The sequence below is a fragment of the Canis lupus genome, chromosome 15 (assembly GCF_003254725.2).
Source record: "Canis lupus dingo isolate Sandy chromosome 15, ASM325472v2, whole genome shotgun sequence".
Classification (NCBI taxonomy): domain Eukaryota; kingdom Metazoa; phylum Chordata; class Mammalia; order Carnivora; family Canidae; genus Canis; species Canis lupus.
In genome coordinates, this window is record NC_064257.1 from 54,487,362 (window position 1) to 54,501,896 (window position 14,535).

The 14,535-nt window shown below is 34.2% G+C and overlaps 1 long non-coding RNA gene across 4 annotated transcripts in view; it reads right to left on the bottom strand.

Annotated features, from left to right (window-relative positions):
• LOC112654362 (uncharacterized) overlaps nucleotides 1–14,535 on the bottom strand; it is a 54,999-nt gene that overhangs the window by 23,658 nt on the left and 16,806 nt on the right. The window contains exon 3 of one of the 4 annotated variants that reach the window (XR_004805161.2): nucleotides 1,757–2,582. The exons of the other annotated variants lie outside the window; for them this stretch is intronic. This is a non-coding gene — a long non-coding RNA (uncharacterized LOC112654362). Of the gene's footprint in view, nucleotides 1–1,756; nucleotides 2,583–14,535 lie in introns of those variants that run through there. 4 annotated transcript variants of the gene reach the window in all.

The window sequence follows — 14,535 nt, forward strand, 5'->3', positions numbered from 1 at the left end:
ATCATAATGTGCCTCTTTTTTGAATCATGAAAATGCTTTGGTCAAGATAAGAGGACCAACTTCTAATAAAGGCAGCTCTCCGGGAGTGGCAGTAGATATTCACCCTTGTAACTGCAAATTTTAGTGAAGTTAAACTAATTTTTAAAATAAAGATAAAAATTAATCTATTCATCATTATCTATACCAACCCAAAGATACTTAATATCACTGTAAAATTTTAAAAAATCAATTGAGTTCTCAAAGTTGCAGAACCACTCACTGTGGCCTCCTTTGAAACTGAGAAAAATCTCGCTTCACACATATTGTATAATATCTCTTCACTTTGCATCAATAGTAAATTGTTTTATGACAATGATATTATTAACATGTCAAATATAAGACTTATTACTGTGAGTCTTAGGTAAATCATTTGAATATAATTATGTTCTACATACTTGTTCTTGAAGATGAGTATTCATTTCTTCACAAAAAGCCAAGATTCTAAGATAAACAGTTCTTGTAAAGATGTATAGGGCTTAGTTCAGGCTCTGAAGATAATTAGAAAGTTTTGCAAATGGGCTGGTCCTGAATTCCAACTCTTGAGATAAACCAGGGATCCAAATAAAATAAGCTAATCTGGCTCAAGTTTTATAAAATCATGCCAAGATTCCATCTTTAACTGGTTAAAAATACAATATACTTTGTGATGGCCAAATAAAAAATAATCACATTATTTTGTGATGAAGACTACGGTCCATGTCTTTCTTTGAAGTGAGATTAAATTTATTTTCTTCTGGCTCAGCTTCCTCAGTTTCAAGAGTACAATTTGTATACCTGAATTATTAAAGCAATCCTTTAAAGTGCAATAAAAAATTTCAAACTTCTAAACTTGTAGACCTTCGAGGAGACCTTTCCTTTCACTCACCCTCACAGAGATCTTTTCCCTCTTGCTGTATTTGATACTACTTTCCAAAGCTGAGAGACAGGATATTAAAAATATATGTACATGTGATAAGGACTCAACAGCCCCCACCTACAATGGTTCCCAGTCAGCATGCTGCACTAACTAAAATCGGTTTTATGTTGCAAAGTCCTGGGGTAGTTTTCATTTACCTTCTACTGTCTGAATTATCAGATGGCTTATCTCCAGCTGTGACAGGTTACTTGAATTTTAAGAAATGTGACTGGGAATATATGGGACAGAACATCATACTAGAGCCTAGAGCACTATCTGTGGACGATAGGCTTGGCCAGGATACTGAGAGGACAGTTGGAGCTGCCCTATACTCTGGGATGACATGGATGGAGAGCAAGGTATTAGAGAGGGAAGATGAGAGAACAGGCTCATATTTTATCTATGTCTCATTTTGTTCAGGACTAAATGAGAAGACTATTAGCTGAACTAGAGCTTCCTAATTCAATCAGGAACCCTGTATTTAAAGTCTGAAGCTTGGGGCTCCTGGGTGGCTCAGTCAGTTGAGCATCCAACTCTTGGCTTTGGCTCAGGTCATGATCTCAGGGTTGTGAGATTAAGCCCATGTTGGGATCCCCACTCAGCACAGAATCTGCTTGAGAGTCTCTGCCTCTCCCTCTGCCCTCGCCCCCAACTCATGCTCTCTCTTTGAAAGAAAGAAAGAAAGAAAGAAAGAAGAAAGAAAGAAAGAAAGAAAGAAAGAAAGAAAGAAAGAAAGAAAGAAAGAAAGAAAGATCTTAATAAAAACGAAGTCTGAAGTTTGGTGAATTTTAAAGACTAAGCTTTATTAATTAAGCAGCTGGTTTTAATTCAAAGGTTATGCCAAGCAAAGTATACAAAGCAGCAAAGACATTTCAAATACCAATAAAGATGACTCCAAAAAACATTCTTGTAAAAAAGTTTTTGGGTATTTGTTAGAAAATAACTTTTTATCTGAATACTCTGCTGATACTTCTCTCAAATATCCACTTCACTGTTACATAGCTCATGGTCCAAGATAGCTATATTATAATTCACATACTTCTGGAATATAATAGTCCCTTTTGTCTTACCAGAGAAAGTATCGTAGTAAAGTACTTAAATAAAAAATAATAAGTAAAAGAGAAGAATACATTTTAGTAATTGAAAATTATAAATTTATACTGTTGCAATATGTTTATAATTTTCCAACTAATTAAATAAGTTAGCTATTTGCCATAATTGTTTTTACTGTTAGTTTGAGAAAGTAGTTTTTCTAAAATTGTATAAAATAACATGCTTAAATAATTGCATAGAGAATAACATAATTGAATAAACGTATGGAGAACAGGACTGATAGTGATATAAATTCTAAGAGAGTGTAAAATTGCCTATAAAAATTATCAATAAAATTACATTTCCAAGAATCACAAAAATTCACCTGAATGAAATTAACTATATTAAAAAACACTAATCATTATACTTGTGATTATATAAAAAGATTCCAGGGCATCTGGGTGGCTCAGTGGTTCAGCATCTCTCTTCAGCATGGGGCGTGATCCTAAGATCCTGGGATCAAGCCCACATCCAGGTCCCTGCAAGGAGCCTGCTTCTTCCTCTGCCTGTGTCTTCCCCTCTCTCTCTGTGTCTCTCAGGAATAAATAAATAAAATCTTTAAAAAAAAAAAAAAAGATTCCTACCTGTAAAAACTTGCATTTAAAAAATCCAACACTCTTTGTGTATCTTTATGATATAATGTATCAACATGATGAGAACTACCTTCAGCAAAACATTAAAAACAACAGTTTTGAAAATAGATTTTCATGAGTATTTCAGAGCAACATTATATCCTGTTTATAAATTAACAGAAATTATAAGGACTTATTTTGTTCACTCTAGTTATTAAATCTTCCTAGGAAGAATCCTTACAAAATACATGTGCTGTAGAAAGTATATTAAATCATTTCTAATTAGCGGAAGTACTTCTATGCTTATATAAGCATTTTAAAAGTGTCATATTTATAGACAACTAAAACTTGGCTAGCTAACATTTACTTCTTGGATTCCAAAACTATATCCTAGGAAACATAATAACATTTAAATTTTTATATCCCCCACAATTCTCCAAATATCTGACTTAGTTGCACTATTTAAATATAAACTATAAAATTTCAGCCATAAATGCTTAAAAACAAAAGCAATCATTTAAATTATATTTTGCATTGAGTACTATTAAAAGTACACTGTGCATTTTATACACATTTTATATAAATACATTCAATATAGTACGTTACACAGAACTACATGTGATACACTCACAAACAATTAAGAGATTTTCAAGGATAATTTGATTGAATCTTATTTCTGTTTTGTGCATTGGCTTTAGAATCCAATTCTGGGATGAAATCTGTTATTTTTCATGATTAGTTATTTGAGTGATGTTTATTTATTCTAAGGTAGGTAGACACTTAGACATTAAGTGTCCCAATTTTCTCTATCTCTTTCTCACTCTGATAAAATGGTAGAGAATTTTCTAATGGTAGAGAATTCCAAATTTACAAAATTCTGAATAATACTGAAAAACAGATGTCAAGTCTTCTTGATATGGATAACCTCCTGTGTCAGATGTCAGAAGTTTTCAAACAGGAGGATTTAATACAGGGATTTTGCTACTCACATGTAGCAGGCTATTTAGGAGCAAAGGGAATCTGCAAAAAAATGGAGCAGAAAGTAGCTACCACCCCAGGGTTGGGGAGTAAAAGGAAGAGAGCAGGGTAACCAGAAGCTGCAGGCAGACCTCTGAGTAGCACTCCCTTCCTGACTGTGGCTGAGCCCTCCGAGCAGGAAGAGTGAAGCAGAAGAGGCTGACTGCTGAAACTATCTGCCTGCCACTCTCCCTGCTTGTGCTCTCTCTCTCTCTCTCTGTCAAATAGAGAAATAAAAATCTTAAAAAAAAAAAAGGAAAATTGCTATTGAAGGAGTCTATGAAGTGTAATCTGTAGAGATCCACCTGTAGCTTTAGACCCCCTATAGAAGGATGAATTTGGAACTAAGATGCAATGTATCAAAACCCACAACTATGATAAAGCAATTATTGGCAATATTTAGTTATTACATTCTTTTTTTTTAAGATTTTATTTATTTATTTATTTATTTATTTATTTATTTATTTATTTATTTGACACAGAGAGGGAGCACAAGCAGGGGGAGCAGCAGAGGGAGAGGGAGAAGCAGGCTCCTTGCTCAGCACTCAGGGCTCTATCCCAGGACCTGGAGATCATGACCCGAGCTTAAGGCAGAGCCTTAACTGACTTAGCCACCCAAGGGCCCCATTACATTCTTTGAATATACCTATCAAAGTATATTTAGCTCTAATTAGAAAGTGTTTACATCGAACTAACCAATGCTAATAAAATCTTTTTTTCTGCTATAAAGCTACAACTCTTTGATACTTAAGTTTGTCATAGACTTACATCTTCTACATATTAGATTTAACTCTACATTTCATTAAGAGTTATTGAAATGGCAAATTCAGAATATGGTGTTATGGAGAAGAAGAAAACCTCATAATTTGCATCACAAACACCAGTTTTTAATCCAATTTGTATCATTAATTGATTTTGGACAAATTTTTTAAGTTGCCTGAACTTCATGTTCCTCATTGTGGGGTTTATTTAATGATTCTGAATGTTATTTCAAAATTCATGGATTAGGGAGTATTTGATTGAATTAATTATTGAAGAAAAATACAATAAATTTTGCTGTTTTCAGAACAGTGAGATGATATGCTATAGAAGTGACCTTACATAAATTAATGGGGCTATGAAATTATAAAGAAATTATTTAATCCACTGATTTGCTTTCAGGTACATAGATGCCTTGGCATACAAAACTAACAGAAAAGATCCTCTTTAGTTATAGCACTTTGTTGAAAGAAGTTGAAAGAAGTGTAATAGAAATGGGTCTTTGTTTTGTATAAAATTGTTGCATCATTGCTGAAGTTGGAGAAAATACAATCAGATATGCCCAGAATCAGAAAGCCATTGTTAGTTATTGTCTAAATTTTGCTTTTCTCCATAAATGTTATGGTATTGGGAGGAGTACAAAGTAGTTATTTTAAAAGTCAATAAATAGAAATTCCTAAATGATCAATCTAGCATATATAAAGGGATTGAGATGTGGAATAACTTAGCATTTAGAAATGTTGCCATTTTTCTGAAATGTCAAAATAAGAATCAAAGTGACATTAGCAAAAATATTGGTTTCCAAAGCACAATAAAATTCAGTACTTTTTTTTGTTTAAATGGAAAGGACCGACCAGACAAAAATATAAAAGAAAAACCTGGAGTCTTGACGCTGAACCCAAGCTATTATGATTCTGGAATTTATTAAAAGGAATAATTCATGGGACATTTGGAAGTAATCTTTCTGCTGTATTATGCATTCATGAGCTCTTTATTAGGATATTGTTGCTACTTTTTGGTCACCGCACTTTTTAAAAGATGTGGACAAACTGGAACAGATCAGTGAAGAATGAGGAAGGAAAATGAATAAAAGGATAGAAAATAGTAACCTGAGGAAAGATTGAAAGAATTGTGTTGCTTATAATAGAGAAGAAAAGCCCACAGGGCAGTCTGAATATTGTAATTATATATGTGAGGTATTTTCACAAGATTATAACTAATTATTATTATTATTATTCTTTCTTCATGTGAATGTTAGCTAGAACAAAAGAAAGGTATGTAATTAAAGAGCATTTTACTGTGTATATATATATATATATATCCCCCAAATTAAACTGATGTTTGTTTGTTTTTCCATTTCTTTGTTCTAGTGAAAGAAGTACTAGAAAGTTTCCTCAGTAATACTTAAGAAGACAAATTTCCTCTGAGATCTGGAAGTAGATCCCTCTGTCTTTCTGAGCAAACAGAGTACACGCTTTTGTCTATTAAATGGGCTATATAGGCATCTTTTGTGTTTTGAATGGTGTTGGGCCAGGACATTTAGTCTCAGAATCCTTACGAAGGCAGATAGATAAACTGAGAAGAAAGGGCATCTGGAGTCCTTTGAGTTTTGAGAAGTATAAAGACAAGGTTCTGGAACAAGACACGTTCAGAACTGCAGAGACATCTCTTGAAAAAAATTTGAAACAGCACTCCAAGAGTCTGGGCAATGGCTGAATATGGCTCAGAGAAATAAGCACAAAGCAAGTCGACTATATCAATCAAAACAGTGTAGATATTTGTTTCATAAATTCTTAGAGAATAGATGAGAATCCTTTGAAGATTTATGGACTCCATCACCTAGCTGATTGTGGAGGACCAGTTGTCAACAGAGACACCATGTGGCAGGGAGAAGCAATGGCAGTAAGAGAATACTAAGGAATGACTTTCCCACTTAAGTAGGGAGAGGTTGAAGCTCAGGAAGAGAATTGGATTTTCCTTCTAAGATGGATGTTTCGGACTGTAATAGAGATACAACTGCATTTACAGCCCACCATGGAGAAGTAGCTATGTAAAGAAGCAGCTAAATTAAGAGAATATTTTTAAAGATAAAGGAAATAATTAAAAGGTATGAAAATAGGTTGAAAACATCTATTTTCAAAGATTGTTTCCTCACGAAAATCTGTTTTTAATATGCCTAGATGAGATTTCCCATTATCAACTCTGATGGCACCCTGAACCTCTACTTAGAAGTCATTAAAATTGAAATTCTGTATTTATTGCTATCTTACTGACAAAAGTCTGTCTCCCCCTTTAGAATATTGATTCCACAAGAACACATCTCACCTTAATATCTTCAGCATAGGCTCACTATGGGATCACAGGATCACCATTGTATCCTCAACCTCTATCACAATGGTGCATGACATACATTCCATCCATAACTTGATAGATAACATACATTGAATAAAAAGGCACTGAATATCATTCTTTAATAGTTTAAAAATTTAAATTATGTTATTTAAAAAACAACAACAACAACAACCAAAAACAACCTTCTCAAAGTAAAAATCCCAGGCCCAGAAAATTTCACTGATGTATCTTTCCAAACATTTAAAGAAGAAATGAAAATAAGAAATAATACCAGTCAGACACAGATTCTCCCAGGAAGTGAAAAGAAAAAGGACAGGGAGAGTGGGGACTAGTTCCTTATACAAATAGCATCCGCCCTTTGATTCAAAACCCTGGCAAAGAAATTACAAGAAAGGAGGGGCACCTGGGTGGCTCAGTCCATTAAGCATCTGCTTTGGCTCAGGTCATGATCCTGGGAGTTCTGGAGTTGAGTTCCATGTTTCGCTCCCTGCTAGCAGGAAGTCTGCTTCTCCCTCTGCCCCTCTCCACTCGTGCTCTCACTCTCTCCCTCTCTCTCTCTCTCTCAAAAATAAATAAATAAATAAATAAATAAATAAATAAATAAATAAAAGCCTAAAAAAAAAGAGAGAAATTACAAGAAAGGAACTTTACAGACCAAATGTAAACGTGAATGCAAAAATTTTTAACAAGGGGGATCCCTGGGTGGCTCAGCGGTTTAGCGCCTGCCTTCAGCCCAGGGCATGATCCTGGAGTCCCAGGATCAAGTCCCACATCAGGCTCCCTGCATGGAGCATGCTTCTCCCTCTGCCTATGTCTCTGCCTCTCTCTCCCTCTCTCTGTGTATCTCATGAATAAATAAATAAAATCTTTAAAAAAATTTTTAGCAAAATATTAGCAGTTAGAATTTAGTACAGTTGACCCTTGAACAACACAGGGTTTCAGCTCTGAGTCCACTTACACGTGGATTTTTTTCCAATAAATACAGTACAGCTTACTTTATTGTAAGAGTACATATATAATACATATATAAAATATGTTAATCAACTTGTATACATATACATACACACATACACCAATACCAAATGAGTTTTTTCTCATGTAAATTTGGTTTAATATTAAAAATATAATCTATGTAGTTTACCACACTAAAAAAAAAGACAAGGAGGGAAATCACATGATTATTTTGATAAATTTATAAAAATCATTTGACAAAATTTAACTTATTCACAATAGAAATTCTGAGACTACTAGAAATAGTAGGGAAATATCTTAATCTATAAGTTCTATAAGAATATAAGAGCAAACATCTTACACAATGGTGAAATATTGAAAAGATTTCCTTTGAAATTAGGAATGAGATAAGGAGGTTCATTACCACTATTTCACTTGATGTTGTGCTGAAAGTTCAGCCAGTAAATAGGGCCTTGCCCTTTCCTCTTAGGAAAGGTATATAATAACTGGTAAAGAAGAAATAAAATGATCACTATTCATAGACATAGTAACTGTGTACCTAGGAAATATAAAAAATGTATAAAAAGTTAGAATTAATAACTGAATTTAGTAAGGATATTGGATATGGGTTCAATCTACAAAAATTGTGTGCTACAAAGAAAAAGTACCATCATAATAGCAGCAAGAAACATCCAATGTCTAGGAATAAATGTATCAAAAGATATTCAAAGCATCTACACTAGAAACTAAAATTTGTACCAAGATTGAAGAAGGAAGTAATTTATGCTCATTGGAAGGCACAGTATTGTAAAGAAGCCAATTTCCCCTAAGCATGTATAGATTCTATGCAATCACAACCAAAATCCCAGGAGGTTTTTTAAAAATCAAAAGTGATAAAGTTATTCTAAAATGCATATGGAAAGAACTAACAATAGTAATATCAAAGAAAAAAATGTTAGTCACTACCAAGACCTATTTTAAAACTACTGTAATTATTAAAACATGAAATTTGTGCAAGGATAGAGAAGTTGAATAAAGGAATAGAATAGAAAGCACAGAAATAGCCCCCATATACTGTCATCTGATTGTGGTGGATGCTCTGATGAGCAGCTCATATTTTCCTTAATAAATGAAAGACTTGTTTTTAGCTGCTGGTAAGGCTCCTAAAAGACTGTTCTCAACTGTCAGCCCTTCATGGGGACTGCCTTGGCTAAAAAAAATCTGTCTCATTCAAAGCTGCACTTATTTCTGGAGTTACCAGCATCCAATGACTGATCAGCATGAGAGACGCAAAGGCCCGTAACCTCTCCCTAACTCAACACAACTCTGAAAAGCCATTCTAGCTCCAGACCTCTCCATGAAGTCCAGAGGCTCTTTCTTGTTGGGAGGCATTACAGATCCACTTCTCTCTCTGTCCAGTCTTCTTTCCTTTCTATCTCTTTTACATTTCTGGGTTCCCAAGAGCACTCCTTAACAAATGTCTGGCAAACTAATCTTTATCTCAAAGTCTGTTTAATAGAGAAGCCAAATTGCAGCAGTTAGTGCCAGGAAATGTTTAAAAAAGCAGATGCTGATATGTGATTTCAGAGCTGGATCATCTGTTGCCTGACTGCAACAGGAGGATAACTGGACTGCCACGAAGTGCGCCAAGTAGTAGCCCAAATTGTAGCTGCTGGGCCAGATGTGGTTTTCTCTCCCGAGTAGAATAATAGGTGCATGGAATATAGCCATTGATTTAATGAAAGTGTTCTTTTCCAATCTTATCAGAAAAGAGGATCATAAATAGAATTTATTTATACTATTGTAATAGTATAAATACAGGAGACATTTATAGACTTTTAGAGTTCTGTCCCAGAGCTACGATAGCTCTCTTGCACCTTGCCATGATATAGTCTAAGGCAACCTGTACCTCTCAATATCCCACAGAATGTCACTGGTCTACTATATTAATGCCATTATACTAATTGGACTGAATGGACGAGAAGTGGTTTGTGGATCAGAGGCCTTAAGAAGATACATGTGTTCCAAAGGTTGGAAATAAAACCCGCAAATTAATTAAATAAATAAATAAATAAATAAATAAATAAATAAATAAATAAATAAAACCTGCATATATTCAGGGACACATTGCGTCAGTATAACTTTTAGGGGTCTAGTGATCTTTATAAAGTAAAGGGTAGATTATTGTGTTTTGTACCACTAAATAGAAGGAACTGTGCCATGTAGGTTCATTTGGGTTACAGAGGTACCACGTGGCATATCTAAGAATATGGCTCTGACTTCTGAATCCAGTAACACAAGAGTTAGCCACCTTTAAGTAGGGCACTGAGCAGAAAAAGGCTCTAGAATCTGCTCTCTAGAAAAACTCTAGGTTATTAAAACTGACATACCCTATGGTGTTTAACGTATCAGTAGTCAAAGATGCTATGAGAAGTTCATGAAAAGTCTCAGTGAAAGATTTATAATAGACCCTTAGGGTTTCTAGCATGGTCATGTCCTCTTCAGTGGATAATTACATGCCTTTTAAAAAACAGCCTCCTGGTTGAAACCACTGAATTATAGATAAAAAGATTAATGAAACTGGATAGAGGGTCCAGAAATAGTTTCACAGATCCAAATCAGCATGGAAAAGATGGACTAATCAATACATGATCTTGGAATAATCGAATAAATATTGGGGTAAAAAAAAAAATAAGACCATTTTTTTTCATACCAGCACCAAAGTCAACTAACGCCATTTGGATTGGGTCCTAATTGTTAAGATAATAACATTTGGGCCTCCAAACTTGTTTGGGTTTTCTTGAGAATTTCATTGACTTTACAGATTAATTTGGAAAATGTCATCATCTTTACAGTATTGAATAATCCCCACTTAGGGGTGTGGTCTGGTTCCTCATTTATTTTGTTCTTTCTTCACATTCTTCGGTAGAGTTTTAAAGTTTTCTTGATGTACATATTACTTACTTTTTTTTAGGTTTTATTCCTAAGTGTTTGTTTTTCTTATTGCTCTTATAAATTAAATCCTTTTTAAGTTAGTTTTTGTTTTATATGCACTGAAAACTTTGTCATTTAAAATATTTTTGTATGTTGTATTTACAGTATGTATTATTTGTAACTATAGATTTAAAAAAACACTTGTTGAAATCTTGAAGGCCTCTCCCCAGATGTCACCATTCCTTCTTTCCCCAGGTTCAACATAAATAAAGAAACTAAAGAAATGGAAAATGGAGGCCCAAATGGAAATGTCTAAACTGTAGAATGTAACTTGATGGGAGAGCCAAACAGGCTTGCTATGTCCCAGAATTTGGCAAATGTAACCCACCTACTTATAAGCCCTGCTAAGCTGTCTTCAATTAATTCCAACAATGATGGTTTTCTCCTACTCTTCCACTGCTTACATCGCATGTGGGTTTCTGTTGTTTGTGGACTCTAACTCGGAACCATGCCGTAAACAGATTTTGGAAAATATAACCCCAGGCTTCTTCTCTTAAATATAGAGGAGACCTAAGAAAAGAGTAGCAATGATTTGAGCTGTCATTGACAGGGGCCCTAGGGGCACTTCCACCATTCCACATGCTTTTTTCAAACACAGCCACTCCCAGGAATTTCCTATGATGGCTTTCATGCTGCAATGGCAGAGGTGAATATTTGCAAAAATGATAGTATTGCTGGAAAAGTCTCAAACATTAATGATCTGGCCCTGTAGAAGAAAAGGTTTGTCAATCCTTGCAATAAAAATCCAATATGCCTTTCAATATATACTATGAGTATTGGCCTTTTGAGTCAATTATGACTATGGCTTCTCAAGTCAATTTTGGTTATGTATCTCCTTGAATATCATCTACAGCATCTAAGTTTATCCCGTATCCTTCTTCTTTTATGTCTCTTTTCTTATTACTAGTAATATGTAATATGTTCCTAATATATTTTGTTTGGTACAAAATAAGACTTTGCCAGAGGTTATTTCACTTAGTTGGTATAATTTGTTCTTTATTTTAATTAATTTTTGCTTTTGCTTTTATGCTTTCTTTTATATTTAAAAGGAAATAACCTTGTTCTTTTTATACAACTTCTTGGATTGAATGTCTAAATCATTTATTTAAAATATTCTTGTGTTCTAATAAATACACTTATAAATTTTCTTCTTGGTAATGCTTTGGTCTAAATCCATTACTTCTGAAATACAGAGATTCATGATTAATTTTGAAAGATTGTATTTTAAGTTTTGATTTTCTCTGTTACTCAAGTGGTATTTTGAAACGTGTTTTTAATTTTGTAAATGAGGGCTTTATGTGTATGTATGTTTCTAGTCATTTATAGTTAATTTCTAGTTTATTGCATTGTAGCTTAAAAATGAAGCCTTGTAGATTTTTTCCCCCTGAAATTAGTTGGGTTATTTACTATGGCTTTATAAGTAGTCATTTTCTACTATTGCAGGGGCAAAGAATTTGGGTTTTGCATAAGATTATTTAAAAATTAAAATTTTCCTTGTAATTTTTTTTGTTTATTGGTTATGAAGTTCTCTCTGTATTAAACCACTTATGTTAATTGTGCCATTCAGATTTTAGCTTCAGCATCATGTGGTCCCAAACCAGACAGAGATGGGAAAAAGACCCACAGACCAATTTAGGTGAAACAAGATCATATATCTTATTAATAAAAGAAACAAAAGAAGCAAAAAAACTGTACAAATTTTATGTCTTTTGGGTTTTCTTGTCCATATGATCTGATAATTTTTGAAAGAAGTGTGTTTAAAATCTTCCACTATGATTGTAGAATTGCATACTTCTCTTTTTATTTAAAATTTGTTTATTTTTATTATTACTTAAACTAAAGAATTTATTTGGGATTTAGAATTGCAACTTGAGAGTACAGATTCAGGAAACAACTCAAATTGTGTTCCAGTAGGGAACAAAAGTTAGGGGCTTTTAAAGACAAAAGGGAATGCTGCATATGTTGTTTACAAATAATTGTGATTGATGTTGGTGGCAAAAATCTAATCTCAGCTACACAGAATTGGTTGGTAAGGCTGTCACTGAGTAAAAGTCCATTACTGAAACAAGTTGCAGGTGTTCCTGTGGAGACCCTGGAATATTTGTGGTTTGGCCCTGTTCAGAAGCTATGGTTCACCTAAAGACTCCACAAAAAAACTGCTAGAACTGATAAGTGAATTTAGTAAAGTAGCGGGATACAAAATCAATATACAAATATCCATTGTACAAAAATTTCTCCACACTAATAATGAAGTAGCAGAAAGGGAATTTAAGAGAATGGTCCCATTTACAATTTCAAAAAATACCCAGGAATAAATTTAACCTATGAGGTGAAAGACCTATACTCTGAAACCGATAAAACACTGATGAAATAAATTCAAAATGATGCAAATAAATGAAAAGACATTGCATGTTCATGAGTTGGAAGAACAAATATTATTGAAATGTGTATACTACGCAAAGCAATCTACAGATTTAATGCCATCTCTATTAAAATACCCGTAGTGTTTTTCACAAAACTAGAACAAACAATCCTAAAATTTGTATGGAAGCACAAAAGACCTCAAATTGCTAAAGTAATCTTGAAAAAGAAGAACAAAACTGGAGATATCACAATCCCAGATTTCAAGATATGCTACAAAGCTGTAGTAATCAAAACAGTATGGTACTGGCACAAAAATAGACACATAGGTCAAGGGAACAGAATAGAAACCCAAGAACTAAACCCACAATTATATGGTCAATTAGTCTTCTCTTTCTCTCTCTCTTTTTTTTTTTTTTAAAGATTTTATTTATTTATTCATGAGTGACACAGAGAGAGAAGCAGAGGCAGAAGCAGGTTTCCTGCAAGGAGCCCGACATGGGACTCGATCCTAGATTCTGGGATCATGCCCTGAGCTGAAGGCAGACACTCAACCACTGAGCCACCCAGACGTCCCACTTTTTTTCTTTATTAGCAGAATTTTTTGTTTTCAATGTCTTGGCTATAGAATGTGATGAATGAAAGTTTGTGATTGTTCTAAATTCTTTAAGTAAAGCTACTTATACTTCTGCTTATACTTATGTTAATTGTGCCATTAACACATGTGGAAATCTGGAAACAGCCATTCTGCTGTGTCCAGTCTTCTCTAATGAGGTCGAAGGCATTCATTTGTGATATTCTTATCTTTTTTTCTTTTTTTTTTTTTCTTGTTTATTGAAGTGTTGTTGGTCCACAATGTTACATTAGTTTTAGGAGTACGACATAATAATGTGAGAAGTCTGTATGTTACGTTATGCTCGCCACAAGTGGGGCTACCATCTGTCATCATGCAATGCTATTGCACTACCACTGACTATATTCCCTACCCTGGACCTTTCATCCCTGTGACTTACTCTGTAACTGGAAGCCTGTACCTCCCACTCCCCTTTGCCCATATTGCCCATCCCGCCAGAGAGAACTTGCATCTGTGTGTCTCCATTACCCATGCATTCTTTCATGTTGCTACTTTTTCCATACTTTTCCCATTACAGCCCTTACTATACCCATCATAAGTATTTTAAATTCCCTGTTGGATAATCCCAACACCTGTATCCTATCTGAGTTTGGCTTCTGATGCTTACTGTGTGTCTCTTTAGATGGTTTCGTTCTTGCTTTTTATCATGCTTTGTGGTCTTTTTCATGAAGGCTGTACATACAGGAACTGAGGTAAATGGCCTTTAGTGTGAAGTTTTATGTTAATTGTTAATCTAGTTAACAGTTGGACTTTACTTACTGCTTGATTAGTCATCGGTGCCAAAAACTTCAAAAATTCTTCTTGGGTTCTTATTGTTGTCTCCTTTCTTGACCTTGGACTTTTAAAAGTACTTTTCAGGGAGAGTCTGT